Source organism: Oncorhynchus masou, chromosome 15 (assembly GCF_036934945.1).
Source record: "Oncorhynchus masou masou isolate Uvic2021 chromosome 15, UVic_Omas_1.1, whole genome shotgun sequence".
NCBI lineage: Eukaryota > Metazoa > Chordata > Actinopteri > Salmoniformes > Salmonidae > Oncorhynchus > Oncorhynchus masou.
Window position 1 is genome coordinate 60,751,411 of NC_088226.1, and position 16,652 is coordinate 60,768,062.

A 16,652-nucleotide genomic window follows, 5' to 3' on the forward strand; every position below is an offset into this window, starting at 1 on the left:
GGAGATTCTTTGAGATGAGATCTCACCATGTTCATTGTATTTATGAAACCTGCACCCATACAGTGTATACAGTAGCATTACCCCCTACTGGCCTTGCTTGGTATTGCTGGTTGTAAATACAAATACCTACAAACATACTGGACTGATAAGGAACACTGCTATAATTATTATTATTATTATAATGATTTAAACAATTTAACAAGTTGGGACAACCCTTCATTTAACTACTGTACCTATCAATTATCCAGTAGTAGTAATTATGGTTCCTCAATATACATTTAACATATTACAACGTAGGCTATGTGTTACAGCACTACTTTTGGTGTCACCCTCAGGAATTGCTCTTGAGAAAATGTAATGTAATTGTCCCCTCCAAAGTTGATATCAGAGTTTCACCCTTGAAGCCACACCCACCAAATGGGAACAAACGTACCAAGAAAGAACGTTTTGGGGGAAACGTGTGGTTCAGTACAAACAGTTCCGCAACGTAGCAAACGTTGAAGCGAATTGAACGCACCTCAGAAAACAATTACCGTAGCAAACGTAGTTGGCGTGGTTGATGAAACGAGTCAAAGGAGCAATTTGAGGATTACGGGTTTTAACAGACAATGCGTTTTTAGGATAGGATAATCTGTAAATGCCTTTTCAGAAGAAGGTACCGTAGAAAACGTAGTTGGTGTGGCTGCTGAAGCTGGAGTAAAATGAGCAATTTGAGGATTACGGGTTTTAACGGACAAGGTGTCTTTAGAATAATCTGTAAGTACATTTTCTAAAACAATTTTAGGTCTATCTCTTACTAACATGAAGTAAATAGTTATCTGTCCCTGCTGGACAGCAGATAACTCAAACTACAGGCTAATATTTTCAGACTAAAGCAAGGCAATTCTGTAAGGCAGTGTTTATTTGACCGACTGAAAAGGAAGAAAGTAGGCTATATTAGGCTAAATGATCCTGCCTATGATATTGTGATTTATTAATACATTTTCGAATTCCAAAGCGCAGAGCAACTCTGACTAGCATGATACACACGTGACCCAGGGTGGTCCATCGTAGCTGACGAAACTCAACCCATCGTGAAGGAAGTTTCTGATTAACTTCAACGGAGTCGAGCAGAGAACAGGCTTTGTGGAATTAATCTCCGACTAAATAGATTCGCTCAAGGTCAATACTTAAAAAAAAAAGATTTAGTTCAGAAACGCATACCTTGAATCTCAGACGACAGGCCTAGGTCTCCAAATACTTATTGAGCATGCGCATTTTCGCTTTGTTGCCATCTTCGAGAAACATAAATGAGCATGCAGTCAATGGTATTTTATTAACTTTTGAAAACTTATAGATTTCAGCAAACAAAGGCACGCATCTACAGAGGACAAACATAGGTACAAGGTAAGCGTTTTATAATGTACATTAAAGTAGGCTATAGATCTTGGGTGAATGGAGTAGTCGCGCCCTTACAAAACATTGTAGTTTTGAAACTGCAGTATAACAAAAGTTATACAAAAGTTATACTGCACTATAACTGCAGTTACACTGCAAAATTACAACTGCGAAAAAAACGTTGTTTTGGACGAAGTATTTGCAGCATACTGTAGTTATATTGCACGCTGACTGCGATCTTTTTTTGTAAGGGCGTAACGTTAGCTGAACCCCACGAAGCCTGGGGCCTCATTTATCATTAACAGTGTTTACATTTTTGACGAAATTTTGACGTAAATGGAGATTTTAGGATTTTTGTGCGCCACAAATTATGGGGATTTAGAAAACTGTCACACACAACATAGCCTAGTATGTTTTTATTGATAAAACAGTGCCATGTTATATTTGTGCTTTGTGAACGAGCGCTAAAACCTGTGGAAGTTACTTACATAGAACAAAGACATGTATACATTAGACCACGAATTCAATAAAGGCTTTGAATAAAAAAAATATCAGTCCGCGGAACAACCAACTTCCTTAAAGAAAGCACAATGGCAAATTTCGGCAGGGGTGTGTGTAGAACGTTTCAGTGGTTTTTCCAAAATTGTTTTTCAATATTTTTTGATCTGTGAATGATTGGTTTCATCTCCTGGTTTCGAAATATGCGCCGACATTTAGAGGTGCTACATATAATATTTTAGCATTGTAGTTATATAAAAAATGTCTTTAATATATCTACAGTAGTAGAGGAATAATAGTGTTTAAATACATTTTCCCCCCAAATAATGCGTTTTAATGTTGCAGCCTTCTTATTGGTGAGCCGCCCGCTAACCGATTGTGCCACAGCTACATGCTGTGCCTATAGGGGATTTTCCATTACATGTGTTATGTATCTTAGAGTACTAAGAAGAATCAATATAGGCTTTACCGTATTTGTGTGTCTGGGTCATTAGGCTAAGGGAAGGTTCATTAGGCATTTCTTGTATCGTTGCTATGGTTACGCCACCAGTAGAATCTATGCTCGGAAGTCTGTGCCATTAAGAGGTGGGATATCCAAGTTAAGATGGGTGTAAACAAGGTAGAAGCAAGACGAAGAGATGAGCCAGCAGCATACCACCCCGCATCCTACTGCTGGCTTGCTTCTGAAGCTAAGCAGGGTTGGTCCTGGTCGGTCCCTAGATTGGAGACCAGATGCTGCTGGAAATGGTGTTGAAGGGCCAGTAGTAGGCACTCTTTCCTCAGGTCTAAAAAAAAATATCCGATTTCGGCTTGTTGCTTTGTAATAAAGTCTATTTGAATTCACAAGTTCCAGTATCTGAAAAATATTATTGGACCAATATTTCTACTACATGCCACAATTTGTTATGATGTGGTACTTCTACAAATCACTCAGCTCCAGTCAATTTGACAATAGATTTTCTGGCCACAAATATAACATGTAGCACCTTTTTTTTAAATGGGCTATGATGTTGAACACCTAATATTGTACAGCAATACTGTAGCCTACCCATACTGTCAAGGCTACCGATCTATTTACCTTTGAGAATGCTTGGCTATTGAATGAGTGATTTGATAAATGCTAGCCTACTATTTGTTGTGGGGTGGGAATAATTTATAACACTTATGTCAGAAAAGGAGAGATGTCCTGCAATAAGATTATTTAGGCCTATAAATGTCAAGGAAACATATTAGACGACATGCTGCTATCTCCTTACCAACGGCAAATGCATCTGTTTTATCATTAGGCCTACGTTTTTATTAGCCTACCATTATTAGAATTCCTGTGCATCAAACACCTCCCATTTCTCCAAATGAACAATATGCCTATATCAAATCAAAGTTTATCAAATCAAATTTATTTGTCACATACACATGGTTAGCAGATGTTAATGCGAGTGTAGCGAAATGCTTGTGTTTCTAGTTCCGACAATGCAGTAATAACCAACAAGTAATCTAACTAACAATTCCTAAACTACTGTCTTATACACAGTGTAAGGGGATAAAGAATATGTACATAAGGATATATGAATGAGTGATGGTACAGAGCAGCATAGGCAAGATACAGTAGATGGTATCGAGTACAGTATATACATATGAGATGAGTATGTAAACAAAGTGGCATAGTTAAAGTGGCTAGTGATACATGTATTACATAAGGATGCAGTCGATGATATAGAGTACAGTATATACGTATGCATATGAGATGAATAATGTAGGGTAAGTAACATTATATAAGGTAGCATTGTTTAAAGTGGCTAGTGATATATTTACATCATTTCCCATTATTAAAGTGGCTGGAGTTGAGTCAGTGTCAGTGTGTTGGCAGCAGCCACTCAATGTTAGTGGTGGCTGTTTAACATTCTGATGGCCTTGAGATAGAAGCTGTTTTTCAGTCTCTCGGTCCCTGCTTTGATGCACCTGTACTGACCTCGCCTTCTGGATGATAGCGGGGTGAACAGGCAGTGGCTCGGATGGTTGATGTCCTTGATGATCTTTATGGTCTTCCTGTAACATCGGGTGGTGTAGGTGTCCTGGAGGGCAGGTAGTTTGCCCCCGGTGATGCTTTGTGCAGACCTCACTACCCTCTGGAGAGCCTTACGGTTGAGGGCGGAGCAGTTGCCGTACCAGGCGGTGATACAGGCCGCCAGGATGCTCTCGATTGTGCATCTGTAGAAGTTTGTGAGTGCTTTTGGTGACAAGCCGAATTTCTTCAGCCTCCTGAGGTTGAAGAGGCGCTGCTGCGCCTTCACGATGCTGTCTGTGTGAGTGGACCAATTCAGTTTGTCTGTGATGTGTATGCCGAGGAACTTAAAACTTGCTACCCTCTCCACTACTGTTCCATCGATGTGGATAGGGGGGTGTTCCCTCTGCTGTTTCCTGAAGTCCACAATCATCTCCTTAGTTTTGTTGACGTTGAGTGTGAGGTTATTTTCCTGACACCACACTCCGAGGGCCCTCACCTCCTCCCTGTAGGCCGTCTCGTCGTTGTTGGTTATTTGTCACGTGCACCGAATACAACAGGTGTAGTAGACCTTACAGTGAAATGCTACCTTACTGGCCCTAACCAACAGTGCAATTTGAGTAAAAAAATGGGTATTGGGTGAATAATAAGTAAGGAACTAAAAAAACAGTAAAAAGACAGTGAATAATAACAGTAGTGAGGCTATATACAGGCACCGGTAAATCGGACTAATTGAGGCAGTATGTACATGAAGGTATGGTTAAAGTGACTACATATATGATAAACAGAGTAGCAGCAGTGTAAAGTGGGGGGGGCACAATACAAATAGTCCTGGTAGCCATTTGATTACCTGTTCAGGAGTCTTGTGGCTTGGGGTAAAATAAAAAGGCGTTTCCTGAGAGGGAATAGGCTTTGTCGTGTGCCCTCTCCACGACTGTCTTGGTGTGTTTGGACCATGTTTCTTTTTTGGTGATGTGGACACCAAAGAACTTGAAGCTCTCAACCTACTCCACTACAGCCCCGGTGATGAGAATGGGGGCATGCTGTGTCCTCCTTTTCCTGTAGTCCACAATCATCTCCTTAGTCTTGGTTACGTTGAGGGATAGTTTTTTATTCTGGCACCACCTGGCCAGGTCTTGACCTCCTCCCTATAGGCTGTCTCGTCATTGTCGGTGATCGGGCCTACCACTGTCTATATATTTGCAATACAGTTAATCAACCTTCTATACTGAACAAAAATATAAACGCAACCATTTCTAAGATTTTGCTGAGTTACAGTTCATATAAGGAAATCAGCCAATTGAAATAACCTTAACTTCTTATGTTATAGGGGATGCTTGCGTCCCACTTGGCCAAAGCCAGGAAAAATGCAGTGCAGCAAATTCAAATAAAATGATATAAAAATCTAACTTTCATAAATCACAAATGAAAATATACTCAATTAAAGCTACACTCGTTGTGAATCCAGCCAACATGTCATATTTTAAAAAGGCTTTTCGGCAAAAGCATAAGAAGCTATTATCTGATGATAGCACAACAGTAAACAAATTGGGTAGCATATTTCAACCCTGCAGGCGCTACACAAAACGCAGAAATAAAATATAAAACATGCCTTACCTTTGACATGCTTCTTTTGTTGGCACTCCCAATATGTCCCATAAACATCACAATTGGTCTCTTTGTTTGATTAATTCCGTCCATATATATCCAAAATGTCCATTTATTTGGCGCATTTGATCCAGAAAAAAACAGCTTCCAAATTGTGCAACGTCACTACAAACATTTCAAAAGTTGCCTGTAAACTTTGTCAAAACATTTCAAACCACTCGGCTACCCTGCCACCCCAAGACTGGTGACATCCAGTAAAAGCGGTAGGAACAGAAAACAAGTTCCTAAGAAATATAATTTCCCAATGAGAATTCACTGAACAGACAGAGACCTAAAAAAATCGGTTAGTCCTCTGGGTTTTGCCTGCTACATATGTTCTGTTATACTCACAGACATGATTCAAACAGTTTTAGAAACTTCAATGTTTTCTATCCAAATATGTATATTATTAGTATATCTTATATTCTTGGCATGAGTAGCAGGAAGTTGAAATTGGGCATGCTATTTATCCAAAAGTGAAAATGCTGCCCCCTATCCCAAAGAAGTTAAACGTTAACTTTTTTCATGGCACATATTGCACTTTTACTTTCTTCTCCAACACTTTGTTTTTGCATTATTTAAACCAAATTGAACATGTTTCATTATTTATTTGAGGCTAAATTGATTTAGTGTATTATATTAAGTTAAAATAAGTGTTCATTCAGTATTGTTGTAATTGTCATTATCACAAGTAAATAAATAAAAAAATTGGCAAATCGGTATCGGCTTTATTTGTTCCTCCAGTAATCGTTATCGGCGTTGAAAAATCATAACCGGTCAACCTCTAATTAGGAGCATAGGTTTGTTTTACTTTAGCACCATTAGACATGCATGTGCCTTGGGAGTCTGTTTATTTTTGGATCGTTGCTATGGTTACGCCACCAATAGAATCTATGCCCTAATGTCTGTGCCAATAAGAAAATGGAAACCAAGCTGAAGTGAGTGCAAGGCAAAAATATAATGGTGGCTAAAGGCCTGAGTCATTAACATAAAGAGGAGTTACTATGTGTGTGACGTAAGGATGAAAACTATAGAAAGTGTGTGCCGAGGCTGGAAAGTTGGTTGATCCATGAACCAGCTCGGCTTGTTACTTTGTAATAAATTCTATTTGTATTTACAAGTTCCGGTATCTGAGAAATGAAATAAAGCAAATATTTCTACAACACGTTGTAACTGACTAAAGTGGGCAAATGCCGTTGGCATGCTGGAGGAGTGTGCTCTTCATGAATGAATCCCGGTTTCAACTCTACTTGGCAGATGAGTGTGTATGACTTTATGTGGTGCGACCGGTTTGCGAACAGAGGTTGGGTTATGGATTAGACAGGCATAACCTACAGACCACGAACACAAGTGCAGTTTATTGATGGCAATTTGAATGCACAGAGATACTGTGACAAGATCCCGAGGCTCATTGTCGTGCCATTCATCAGCTGCTATCACCTCATGTTTCAGAATGATAAATGTCGCAAGGATCTGTTAAACAATTCCTGGAAGCTGAAAATGTCCTAGTTCTTCCATGGCCTACATACTCATCAGACATGTCACCCATTGAGCCTGTTTGGGGTGCTCTGGATCAATGTGTACGACAGTGTGTTGCAGTTCCCACCAATATTTCCAGACAACATTCCACAGGCCACAATCAACAGCCTGGTCAACTCTATGCAAAGGATATGTATGTGTCGTGCTGCATGAAGCAAATGGGGGTCACCAGATAGTGACTGGTTTTCAGATCCATATTCTCAGACACCGCCTTGCGTGTATGTCCTGCATGGCTGTGAGCTCCTCCCAGTGATGTGCTGGACAGTCGGCACCACCCTGTATAGGGCTTCCAGTTGAGGGTTGTGTACTTGCCATACCAGACGGATTTACAACCAGTCAGGATGCTCTCGATGGTGCAACTGTAAAAGTTCCTATGGATCTAATGGGCCATGCCACATTTTTTCAGCCTCTTCAGGCTTCTTTACGGCTGTGCTGGCATGAGAAGACCATGTTAAGTCCTAAGTGGTATGGACACAAGAAACTTGAAGCTCTTGACCCTCTCCACTGCGGCCCCGTGGATGGGGATGTGCACCCGCCCCTGTTTCCACGATTGGCACCTTGGTCTTACCTGTCGTTGCGGGAGAGGCTGTTGTCCTTGCACCACACTGCCAGGTCTCTGACCTCATCGCTGTTGGTGATCAGGCCTACCACTGTCGTGTCATCAGCAAACTTGTTGGAGTGGTGAGTGGAAACAGACATGGATGAACAGGGAGTACAGGGGGCTAAGCACACACCCCTTGGGGGGGGGGGGCAATGTTGAGGGTCAGAATGGCAGAGTTGTTGCCTACTCTTACTATCTGGCTTGTCAGAAAGTCCAGTTGCAGAGGGAGGTGTTGCAATGTATGTGGATCTATCTGTTGAGTCGGTATGCAAATTGGAGTGTGTACAGGGTGTCTGGGATGATAGAGTTCTGCCATGACCAGCCTTTCAAACCACTTCATTATTACAGATGTGTGCTACAAGGCGGTAGTCATTGTGGGAGGATGCCTCAAAGTTTTTGGGAACCGGAATGATGGTTGTCAGCTTGAAACATGGCATTACAGACTGGGACGAGGAGTGGTTGAAAATGCCTGTGAAGACGCCTGACAGCTGGTCTGCACATGCCCTGAGGACACGCCCTGGAACACCGTCCGGACTTTCTCACCGAGGCTGATGTGAGATCACCCTAACCTTATGCGTAATTCTCCTAACCTTGTGCGTAAGTTGACCTAGTTTCCCCTGCTAGTCAAAACCGTCAGACCTGCCCTGAAAGCAGTGAGTATCCACTGATAGTACAGTGTAGCCTAGCTGATGTGACTCACGTGGCACACAGCAAAGGGAGAGCTGTCTGGACAGTAGTTGTAAATGGGTATCTTTCCAGAGTTAGCGCACCTGATTCAACTTGTCTACTAATTATCAAGCCCTTGACTACTTGAATCAGGAGATCTTAAGGTAACTGCCAAAATAAAGGAAACACCGGAGTAATTGAGAGACAAAGTATATGCTTCCACACAGGTGTGGTTCCTGACTTAATTAAGCAATTAATTTGCTTAGGGTAATTTATAAAAATTCCAAGTTGCCCATTATTTTGGCCACCATGGCTAGAAGAGATCTGTGACTTTGAAAGAGGGGTCTGAAAGGAGCATAGAGGGCTTAAGGGGTGTGTGTGGCTGCATTTACACAGGGAGCCCAATTCTGATATTTCTCCGCCAATTGGTCTTTGGACGAGTCATATCAGATCTTTTCACAACAGATATTTTTCCGAGCTGAGCTGATTGGTAAAAAGACCAATAATATATATATTTTTTTTTAAAGTTCAGAATTGGGCAGCCTGTGTCTGTAACCAGGGCTGCATTCCAAACACTTAAAATACAAACCTTATTCTCTCAGCCCTCAAATTAAGTAGACACTTCTGATGACGTATCATGATGCCTGACTAGTGTTCACTTGCAGGGTGAGGGAGGAAGGAATTATTTTTAAATGGACCGCAATTGCACGGAAAGTCATCAGTCGTGCATCCCGCAATGATTGTGTTTTCAACAACCGGTAGCTTGTGGGTGCTTTTATATGCGCTACAGTAAATTATGATTGCATGTCTACTTATATTAGTTATATAATTATTAATGTATGGCTACTGTATGATAGCTAGCAAATGAATTAGCTAACTTACGTTAGATTGCCTAGCTGGAACTTCTGAAGAACTCAACAGCCTTGGTTTCTCATGACTGTCTCGCCTGGTTCACCAACTACTTTGCAGACAGAGTTCAGTGTGTCGAATCGGAGGGCCTATTGTCTGGACCTCTGGCAGTCTCTATGGGGGTACCACATGGTTCAATTCTCGGACCGACTCTTTTCTCTGTATATATCAATGATGTCGCTCTTGCTGCGGGTGATTCCCTGATCCACCTCAACACAGACAACCCCATTCTGTATACATCTGGCCCTTTTTTGGACACTGTGTTAACTAACCTCCAGATGAGCTTCAATGCCATACAACTCTCCTTCCGTGGCCTCCAACTGCTCTTAAACACTAGTAAAACCAAATACATGCTTTTCAACCGTTCGATGCCCGCACCCAGCATCACTACTCTGGACGGTTCTGACTTTGAATATGTGGACGACTACAAATACTTAGGTGTCTGGCTGGACTGTAAACTGTCCTTCCAGACTCATGTTAAACATCTCCAATCCGAAATTAAATCTAGAATCAGCTTCCTATTTCGCAACAAAGCCTCCTTCACTCACGCCGCCAAACACACCCTCGTAAAACTGACTATCCTACCGATCCTTGACTTAGGCAATGTCATTTACAAAATAACCTCCAACACTCTACTTAGACTACATCCAACTTGCTATCACAGTGCCATCTGTTTCGTCACCAAAGCCCCATATACCACCCAACACTGCGACATGTATGCTCTCGTCGGCTGGTCCTTGCTACATATTCGTCGTCAGACCCACTGGCTCCAGGTCATCTATACGTCTATGCTTGGTAAAGCTCCGCCTTATCTCGGCTCACTAGTCACGATAACAACACCCACCCGTAACACGCACTCCAACAGGTATATCTCACTGGTCATCCCCAAAGCCAACTCCTACTTTGGCTGCCTTTCCTTCCAGTTCTCTGCTGCCAATGACTGGAACGAATTGCAAAAATCGCTGAGGCTGGAGACTTATATTTCCCCCATTAACTTTAAACATTAGCTATCAGAGCAGCTTACCGTTCGCTGCAGCTGTACATAGGCCATCCAATCTACTTACCTCACCCCCATATTGTTTTTATTTACCTTTCTGCTCTTTTGCATACCAGTATTTCTACTTTTTATTTATTTTTATTTATTGGTGGTTTTCCACCACCATCAACAAAACATCAAATTATGGAATTTCTTGTGGAAAAATGGTGTCACATCCCCCCAATAGAGTTCTAAACACCTGTAGAACCTGTCCTAAGGTGCATTGAAGCTGTTCTGATGCCCTATTATACACTGTTAGCGTTTCCTTTATTTTTGCAGTTACCTGTAGTTCATGGCTACAACCAAACTTTGAAATGTCTGGGGTCTCCCAGGAGAGGTTTGAAAACCGCTGACCTATGACAGCTAACCGAAGTTTATTAGATATGAGGGACTGATCTGATAACACACCATGAATGACTGAGTAGGTTTACATGCACACTAATTTTGGCAATAAACAGATTATGCAATAGTCATAAATACCTTACTCGGCTTAAATTCAAAATCGAAGTAGGTGTACGCCGATTAAAAACACTTGGTTTTCTTAGCAATCATTCTAATCATTAGGACATGTAAACTAGGGATGTTAATGGTCCACCGTTAATCAGTTAGCTGCCGAAAAATTAATTTGACCGGTCACGCTTATCATTTTATAGGTTAATTTGCATAATTGTGTGGAATTACATTTGTGCATGTGTATTTTCATTAGTTGTCATGCATTTTATTTGTCACATGTGCGCAGCATACAGAGCCTAGTTTGAGGAGTGGAATAGCCTACCACCTGTCAGACAGCAATAGAGTATCTCCTCAAAAAGTCTGTAGGCTACTGGAGTGAAGCCTGCTTTTGTAATCCGTCATTGCACAACAAATAACAATTTGAAATACAATCATGTGTTAACTTTGGCCACAAAACAAAAAAATTATATTTTTATTCATCTGTTTGTAGCGCGCGCCTCTCATTTGCCAATCGGATGCATAGGCATGCCTACCATTGACTATCAGGGTGTCATCCAGGTAGAATAAGGAATTCCCAAGGGCAGGTGCAATGTTTTGAACTGTGCTAGAGGTGTTACTGCAGACCCGGGTTCATTCCCGGGCTGTGCCACAACCTGCCGTGGCCGGGAGTCCCATATGACGGTGCACAATTGGCCCAGCGTCGTCCGGGTTAGGGGAGGATTTGGCCGGGTGAGCTTTACTTGGCTCATTGTGCCCTAGCGACTCCATCGTGCATGATGACCGTTAACGGTTGACACAACAGTGCTAGGCCTGATCACTGACAACGGCAAGACAGCCTGTAGGGAGGAGTTCAGAGACCTAGCCATGCGGTGCCAGGAAAACAACCTCTCCTTCAATGTGATCAAGACTAAGGAGATGATTGTGGACTACAGGAAAAAGAGGACCGAGCACACCCCCATTCTCATCGACGAGGCTGCAGTGGAGCAGGTTGAGAGCTTCAAGTTCCTTGGTGTCCACATCACCAACAAACTAACATGGTCCAAGCACACCAAGACAGTTGTGAAGAGGACACGACCAAACCTATTCACCCTCATGAGACTGAAAAGATTTGGCATGGGTCCTCAGATCCTCAAAAGGTTCTACAGCTGTACCGTCAAGAGCATCCTGACTGGTGTCATCACTGCCTGGTATGGCAACTGCCTGGCCTCCGACCGCAAGGCACTTACAGAGGATGGTACATACGGCCTAATACATCACTGGGGAGACAGGCTTCCTGCCATCCAGGACCACTATAGCAGAAAAAGGCCCAAGAAATTGACAAAGACACCACCCACCCCAGTCATAGACTGTTCTTTCTGCTACCACACGGCAAGCGGTACCGGAGCACCAAGTCTAGGTCCAAGAGTCTTCTAAACAGCTTCTACCCCCAAGCCATAAAACTCCTGAACATCTAATCAAATGGCCACCCAGAATATTTGCACTGCCCCCCTTCTTTTACACCAATGCTACTCTCTTGTCATCTATGCATTGTCACTTTAATAACTCTACCTACATGTACATACTATCTTAAATAATCGGTGCCCCCCGACTCTGTACAGGTATCCCCCTGTATATAGTCTCGCTATCGTTATTTTACTGTTGCTCTTTAATTACTTGTTACTTTAATTTCTTATTCATATTTTTTTTAAACGGCATTGTTGGTTAGGGGCTCTTTTTAAGTAAGCATTTCACTGTAAGGTGACTAATGTGACAAATAAAGTTTGATTTGATTTGTGGCTGGCCTGGTTCCTCCAGGCTGACCTCGGTCATCAGCTGAACGATGTTTCCTCCAGCTGGCTTCCGGGTGAAGCTGGCCTGTGTTAACCCGCCGAACCACGCTCCTTATGTTTCGTGGGACGTATGACTTTGCCTCCTAAGCCTGTTTTGGGAGTTGCAGCGATGAGACAAGATCAAAATTGGGGATAAAAAGGGGGGTTAAAATATGTATATATTTTTTTTATATATACTGAAATAAAATGGTGTTTTTTGCGAATTGCATTTTGGGAAATATTTATTAGCTGCTTCATAACAGGAGTTGCATGTTCACTAATAGGCGATTTAGCCTTTTGTTCCATGTTTCCAGTCCTTGTATGCATGCATAGTATCAGAGGAAGAGACAAAGTAAGAGGTTTCACTCTCACCAAAAGTTCAATGTGATTCTTTGGGCTGAATTTGGGCATAAACTTGCCGCCTACCTTCCTGCCTTCCTTCCTGCCTTGGGACAACTCCCATCGTTATGGCGGAAACATAAGCATCTCGTCATTATATACACCTCTTTCATAGTATTTTTCTGTTGGTCACGTCATTTTACTGTTAGGAAAAAACGTTACCGTTTATTGACCGGTTAATGAGGCTCAGTTAGTCTGCAGCAAAATTGACAGACATTTGCATCCCCAATGTAAAGACCTTAATCTGCGTTCCGGTGGTGTATTTGATCTGTGCATGTGCTAGCACCAGCCGAGCGAGCCTCCCTCTAGCGTGATTGATGTGTGTTTGGAACAACTGAATGTATGCGTCTTTGAAGTAGGTTTCACATACAAGCTTTATATGTTCGAATTCAAATGTGCTTCCCAAAAATAACATTTAAGCTCTGATAGAACGTTTATTTTGATTGGCAATTTTCTGCATTGTAAACAGAATTATAAGGGACATCTTCTTGTAAAGCATGTCAAAGTTTTAATCAAACTATTATATTAATCTGACTAGCCACAATAATCACACTATTGTGTGCATTTAACCACACTCACTGACTGATGGAAAACAATGAATTGTGATTGATGCTACTAGCCTATAATAGTGATAACTAAGGATGGGCATTTGACATTATTTTACTATTTTGAATAATATGAGATTTTTTTCGGCTATATGGATAGTCGTTCCATTAAATGAATAATACTCTTGACCAATCAGAATGATGCAAATGCACATGAGGTAAACAGCGGATGGGCTCCTTCTCTCCTGTGTTTTTCCCCCCGCTAAGAGTAACAGTGAAAGAAGTCTGATTCAGTGATGGGTGGGAAACTGTACCCAAACCGATGCACATGTTCCATTCCATCTTGTGATCTAATATCCCTCTTATTAATGGCTCCCCCAACTAACTTTTGTCGTGGAAAATCGGTTCAAATATAACGCTTACAAGAACTTGTGAAATCAAATAGGCTTTCAATACAAAGTATAGCAAGCCGGAGTGGTCCGCGGAACACACACCGCTTCCCGGAGCCCCGGCTCCTGTATTTATGCACATATAGCATAGCAGATTATAATGGTGACAAGACCCTTGCTTTGTTACATTCCTCTATTCTATAGGCCTATGCTTTGGCCCTGCACTTAGCTTAATGCGTTCTTTTGTATGTGTGATCTTATCTAGGATCAGCAGACTTTGTCTCCTCTGTCTTTAGTGTGTCCAGCTGTACTAGGCGCCTATGTGTCACCTTCTCTTCGTGTGGTTATCTAGGATCAGCAGACTGTGTCTCCTTTCCTATATAATAGACAATGCATTTACCAGAATGGCAAATGCACTCTTAAGTGTATCTTTTTCTTGTGTTACAGTATCAAGTTCCTCCCTATATGTACATCTTTCTCCCACACTTTCTAGAGGGGCACGCACCCCTCGTGTTTGCCCAATCTATCAGTCGTTGGTTCACTTCCTCATTTCTTCCTGCGAATGCTTGTTAACGTAATTTAATTATGCCAATGTGCTTTCATTAATTGAAAACCCTTAATCTATTTTATGAGAATATGTAAGATTCTTGTTTGCATAAAACAGACGCAGACCTGTCTTTTCATAATAGGTAACAGAATTTATTCTCGGAGCGCGCTGCCACTTAACCACGAACAACAGTTTATATACAGATCATGACGTCATTTCATTGATTTAACAGAATCCCCTCCTCTCGACCGGGACAAAGTGAGGTGAAAAGATCATTCTAACTTACTAACACACTCCCAGGTAACTTTTGACCCCTCAACATTATCGATCACCACTGAGCTGACAGGTCTAATTAACAGAGAACTTAGGAATGCACTCACTGTCTTATCTAAAAACCCCAGAGCTAGTTTCTGTAGGTTCAACGCAAGGTTAACGACCTTGTGTTTACAAAGTCCCCAACCCATTAGTTTCTTCCTAGTTGGAATGGTGTTCATTAACTTGAATTACTCCTTGTCCGTGTCACACAATCCCTTCTTATGAACTCATATTGTTAATCAGATATAAAACACAGTATAAGTTTACTTAGTTACAATTCTATTTAAAATGGGGATATTGTTTATTCATTTATTCATAATAATTCCAACAATGCTGGAGCTACTCCCAACATTCCGGGCGAGGGATAATGCCCCCCTGTCCATCTATGAAAGTGGGGGATCCCTGACTCTTTTAGATTGCCATGGGCTGAAATACAATGATATCTCGCCCAGGCTTATTCGCGGGGGGTTTAACCCATTGGTCATAATAATGTTGTGCTGTTTTTCCTTTTTTCCTATGGAACATATTGTTTGGTTCTTGTCCCCAGTTCCATAGGGGAGCTTCAGCACACATTTCCTGCACCATCTCTAGACTAGGTTGATAATTTTCCTGCAAACTTCGAAGGTCTAGAGTGGTCCATGGGGTTGACCTAGGGTAGGCCATTCCCGGGTTTGAACTATTATGGGTCGTAAGACATACCCACCCTGTGGTAGAATATTTACTTGTTTTTTCTCCGGCTCTTGCGGAGTGGGGGATGTCATATCCTCACACTCCATACTCCATTCTGTGGAATCTATCCATAGGGCCGCTAATGAATCCTGGGTAGTTCAGTTCTGTTTTTCGCATACGGTAAAGTAATGCCACTGCTCCCTCCTAATATTCTGTTGTCCCATGAGGAGGCATTACCTGTGTGCAAATACAGTACTACATCTGTTAACCATTTAGTCTGAGGGTTTCCTGAGTTCCGTGCTCTATGGTTCATATTTCTTCGTATTCTATATTTTGCTTTGGTCTCGCTGCCTTTAACACATAACGCGTTCAATGTCTCTGTGATTTCCTGTTTTTGTGCCTCAGCTGATGTGTCCGTTGAGGTATTCACACTAGGCCTGTTTCCTGTGCTACTGTTTCCTGAAGCACTTGTGGTAACGGTCGTGCTTGCAGTTGGTGTGGTTAAATTAGTCATACTGCTCGTGTTATATTCCGAGACAGCTGGGCTCTAGGCTGTCATGGTAATAGACAGAGTTTTTGATGTCGGAGGCCAGTTCGTGGTGTTCATTGTGGCTTTAGGGCTGTGGCACTCCACCTCCGTCCATGGCTGACCATGAGTAGCTTGATCGTAGATAAATGTAATCTCAGTAGCAACGTAACAATCTCCCAGTTGCCCTTATATTGGCCATTTTCACAGGTTTGATTAACTAACACCACTCCTTGGGTTATGTTTTCTAGCCATCCTTGCAGGGTGTTAGTTATTGATTTCCATAGTACCACTAGATTGCTATTATCGTTCCAGGTATCGTTCCAGTTGGTATTATTCCATTTTTGTTTTAACTTTACCGATGGATATCCCGGACAATCTGTCCTATTTATTGGGGTGATGTATTGGTATTCCCCATCTTTTGGTAAAGGCTCTATACGTGGGGATGCTACTCTGGCATCTTTCTTGTTCTATTTCTATGCCTTTTTAATACTTCTCTTTCTTGTTTCTCATGAATAACCCCTAGGGTTAATCCAAATACTATAGCGCTTGGCACTATGATTATGGTGGAAAGAATACTTACCCACCAACACCATCCTACCTTACACTCCCTATGCCCGGTTCTATATTCCCCCAGCCTCATGCTTCCCTGTGGAGACAGAGTAGGAGTACATTCGTTTGTTATTTTTGGGGGACCTAGTATGGCCTGTGTCCCTTTGCCTTGAT

The 16,652-nt window shown here is 41.9% G+C and overlaps 1 long non-coding RNA gene across 6 annotated transcripts in view; it reads left to right on the forward strand.

Annotated features, from left to right (window-relative positions):
• Nucleotides 1-477: 477 nt before the first annotated feature.
• Nucleotides 478-16,652, forward strand: part of LOC135556582 (uncharacterized) — a 28,629-nt gene continuing 12,454 nt past the window's right edge. Inside the window, exons 1-2 of one of the 6 annotated variants that reach the window (XR_010458015.1) lie at nucleotides 478-756; nucleotides 1,337-1,386. This is a non-coding gene — a long non-coding RNA (uncharacterized LOC135556582). Of the gene's footprint in view, nucleotides 757-1,044; nucleotides 1,387-16,652 lie in introns of those variants that run through there. The other 5 variants (XR_010458019.1, XR_010458017.1, XR_010458018.1 and 2 more) reach the window with 5 other exon arrangements.